This window comes from Coccinella septempunctata, chromosome 1 (assembly GCF_907165205.1).
Source record: "Coccinella septempunctata chromosome 1, icCocSept1.1, whole genome shotgun sequence".
NCBI lineage: Eukaryota > Metazoa > Arthropoda > Insecta > Coleoptera > Coccinellidae > Coccinella > Coccinella septempunctata.
Window position 1 is genome coordinate 51,686,409 of NC_058189.1, and position 4,649 is coordinate 51,691,057.

General features: G+C 32.9%; 1 non-coding gene across 1 annotated transcript; it reads right to left on the reverse strand.

Annotated features, from left to right (window-relative positions):
- Positions 1-4,348: 4,348 nt before the first annotated feature.
- On the reverse strand, positions 4,349-4,430 carry Trnas-aga. The gene has a single exon. It is a non-coding gene; the product is annotated as a tRNA-Ser (tRNA).
- Between the last annotated feature and the right edge of the window lie 219 nt (positions 4,431-4,649).

Sequence of the window (4,649 nt, forward strand, 5' to 3'; positions counted from 1 at the left end):
CTACATGCACAGGGCACTTCGTGATTCAAAAGAGATTAATCATTAAATTGATGGAACTCTATCTACTATGGGGATACCAGAATGCGTGCATTGAAGGAGTAAACTTTCGATTTAAAGGATGAATTTCGTACGAGCACGTGATCAGAGAGTAATTTAGTAATTGCCATTGAGATTTGGAAAGGGAGATTCTCTTTTAGATTTATGTTTTTATGTTATTCCAAATAATACTCTAAAATCGCTCCGAATTGAAAGATACATCGAACAAGGTTCACCTAATAATGGTAACGTGAAAGATTATAGACTCTATAGACTCTATAATCTTTGGGTAACGTTGGGAACAATTTGAATTTGGAATGATTTTGAGATCCAATTTCGAGTTTGAATATGTATCTTTAGTATTTTGAGTTATTCGTTGTAGAAATATTAATTGTATTCCAGACTATTCCCAACCTGTATACAATGAAGTACGACTTGACTTGCCGGATAGCAATCTCATAAAATTTTCATGGGTTCGTGAAGGGACTATGTTGGATTTAATTGAATAAGGAGGGTGGGGGAGTAACATAGCCTGGCGCGTGTCATGGCATCCTGGACACTTGATTCCAATTGATTTGTGGCTAGGGAAATTTATTTATGACCCTTAATTTGATATCGCTGGATGCAGCCTCATATTTCATTCAATTCATGTTTAAATATTCGGCAATTGCCAGGGATTCGAGGCTTAATCAGCAGCATTGTATTGAGTCAGTGTATTAGAACGGACGACAGTTAATTGATCAATGCTACAATTGAAATTCCGGAGATCCAGCATTTCTGAAACGCTACATCGATTTATGTTGTTTATGATATATGTCATATTATCCTATTCTGAAGGGGCAGAATGTTACTTCTAAAGGAAATTCAGATCATTTCTTAGCTCAAAAATGGAAAACGTATACCTTTCTTTTTCAGCTTCTGCAAGCGAGGTGAGTTTCAACAAAACAAATTCTTTTCTCATATTGATGTGTAGCTGATGATTTTATAGAACATTTTATAGAACATTTTTTTCAAAGTAGAATTAAGGAAAGTTTTGAAATTAGAGGCATTTAAAAATTGATTATGAAACTGGCTGTCAATAACATAAATCTCACTAGAAAGAATTTCCTAGTCTATAATACAAATGCAAAATGAAAGTAAACTATATTTATATTGTCAATAAATTTGAAGAATTATAGTTGTTCAATTTTTTGTGTATTCCAACTATACAGGGTTCGAATGCCTATTTGACCTGGACAGGGAATGAAAATAATTTTTGTTTCTGATAATGTAAGGCTTTTGATTCTGAATATAATAATATGTCTGTTCAAATAGTTGCATTGGTCCAAATGGTTTTCAAAATTTCCCGAAAAAACTGAAAAAAAGGGAGACAAGCCTACTCAGTATTTTATTCGTTATTCCTATTCTAAATATCTTAAGCACAAATCGTTTTCATATTTTTGAAGTCGAAGAATGTGAAAATATTATTGATTTCCTGAATTATGAAAAACTTACCACTGGATGCTCAAATTTTGTGTCAAGAATTGGGATCAAGCTTTGCCCATAACTTTTTTGAATTAGAACTCTAATTTTTTATGATTGCGTTGGATTCTGCGTAGGAAAAATAATGATATATGCCAATGTTCTTCATAATAATAATAATTAGGTATTTAGGCTTTTCTGAGTACAATTCATAAAGTCTGCTTCATATTAATTAACTATATATTATTAACTCATAAAAGATACATTTTTTCAAGAATCCACAAGTGGCAGACCTTTTTTTCTTAATTCATTCAATTAAAAAAAAAACGCAAAATACAGAATTTGAATGAATAGAACAAAAATTTCAGATAACATTATTAGTTCTGTTACTTGTTAATTATCGGAATAATTTTTCTTCTATGACCATAGATTATTTATTGATATGAAGCTGATTTTATTAATTTGACTCCACGTACGACATAAATTCACAACACTAACATGTTAGAGAACTATAATCATAAACGCAATCATAAAAAATAGAGTTCCCCTTAGAAAAACGAAAGTTATGGGCAAATATTGATCATTGATCCCAATTTTTGACACAACATTTGGAACACCCTTTGCAAGTTTTTCAAAATTCAGGAAATGTACAATATTTCCATATTCTTCCATAAATGTGAAAACGGTTTGTGCTTATCATACGAATGTTTAGAAAAAGAATAACGAATATAATACCTACTTTATTTATTTATTTATTTAACATAAATAAATAATATTTAATACGCATAACTCCCTTTTTTTTCAGTTTTTTTCTCGATATTTTGGAAACCATTCGGACGACTGCAACAATTTTAACAGAAATATATTCAGAATTGAATACTTTCATGTCAGAATCGAAAACAATATCATAATCCCAATTATCAGATTTCAAATATGTTCAGTTCTCCAGAAACAATAAGCACTCGAACTTGGGACACCTTGTATAAGATCGCGGTGAATAAAAAGTTAACAAGTTATATAATGACCAACTAGATCTCGGAAATCAGCCCTATATACTGTTGTGCATTTAATTGAAACCAAAAGAACAATTCACCACTTTTCAGAGGAGTCTCGTCAACGAGTTTTTCGATTTGTAGCAAAATGATTTACCTGCATTTGGAAGTTGTTGACATTAAATTTGAAAATATTTTGTTTTGTTTTTCTTCTAATCGAAAAGAAATTCGATTTTGATTTGTTTAAAAGAAACCGTTTCAAAAATATCATAGGTGATGATTATGTTTCACCATTGAGTATTAAACTCAATGGTTTCACTAAAATGGACATATAAAATTGGCATAATAAAAAGAGTCTCGGAAACTTATAGAAATCATAAGTTGCATACACTGAAAAAATCACTTTCTCAGATATTTAAATTCGTTGTGCATACAACAACAAAATCTCGGTTAGTTTTATGACTTTCTAGCACCGAATATGACATTGAATACTGAAATTTTTGAATCATTGCATGATTCAGATATTCCGATATTAACAATTCATGTCTTCAACCGCGTCCTACACTGGAAGTCAACCATAAAATTTCGTGGGATAAGATGTACCTTATAAAGTTTTAATGTGGGCGAGGCATGTACTGTCATGAGGATTCTCAAAACCTTCGTCAACGAGTTGATGACCCTTTATATCGATTCCCCCTCATACAATGACTGTGTACTTGAAATTATGTGTTGAGACTGTTCTGAAATGAAATATTAGAGGTAACAGAGTGATTAGTTTAAATCACAATCTCAACAACCATACTCTCTAATTTAGAAGCTATCTAATGAATATTTATATTTATATTATAGAGCATCGAGGAAAAATATTTCTTCCTTTTTCTAAACGAGAATTAGACATTTCTTTGTGGGAATATGCAATGAATGGCGACAAATTATTGATATGTTCCATGCTTTAGTGTTAGGATATAATTTTTTGTTTTTGCGACCCCCCATGATGAAGTTCATCTTCTAGGAAAGAGTAGGTTCATTGCTCGTTATGTCGCTACCCTCAATACGACGCATCTAGATTTTTTCAAACCGGTTATTGCCTATACTCATTACAAGAAATAAATTACTGAAATGTCTAGCAAAGATAAGAAACATGCCGAGCCGACGAAAGATTGAGTACGCGCTAGTGAACGATTCATTTCTTCTTAATTGAGTTGAGACTTCTTTCGAAGAAATTTTATCCATGAACTTACCAAAAATCTGTTTCGGAATGAAAGAAGTGGAGCTAATAGATAACAAGAGTCAAAAGTCCCTGTGTGAATTCAAGGGAAATTCCAAAATCAATTTCTATCTTTGTTTGTAGCTTAACATTTTAAAATTCCTTATTAAACCAAAATAGTTATTTTCCTATCAAGTGCGGAAAGTGATACTTGCCCGCACGAAACTGCCGTTGCCCGAACGATGCGAAGCAGAGTTCGGGTAAGCAGTTGAGTGCGGGCAAGACACTTTACGCAAGAGTTAGGAACAATATTTTTTCTACAAGCGCTTGAAATATATAAATATATCCATTTCACGAAACAGATCATATCTCATTTGATTAATTCATATATAATGACAGACGTAATTCTGCATGTCATTACTATGGGTTTCTCATCGTTGACGTTCTATGCATAGAAACATGATGAATTTAATCTACTCTATAATATTTGCGTGCGGGAAAAACCCCTGCTAATCCATTCCCGCACGCATTTGCGTGCGGGAAAGAAATAGCAGGCGTTTTTCCCGCACGTTTTGGGAAAGTGACTCTTTGCAACTTGGAATGCGTGCGGGAAAAAGGTTGAACGCGCACGCTTGTAGAAAAAATAAATTTCCGCAGTCGGTAGGATTCGAACCTACGCTCCCAGAGGGAATCTGATTTCTAGTCAGACGCCTTAACCGCTCGGCCATGACTGCTGTGGTAAACGTGAAGCAATTTAGCTGTATATAACAACATGCTCTAAATTCGTTTTGGAACGAATATTATTGCGAGTAAAATAACAGAGGCGGATCCAGGAGGGGCACAAGGCGCATCTGATTCTCTCAAGATTTCCGTATTTCCATATTTTTTTAGAAGTAGTGATGAAATGTGGAAATATAGTTGTTGTATTATGTAAAATTTAACAATTTATTAAA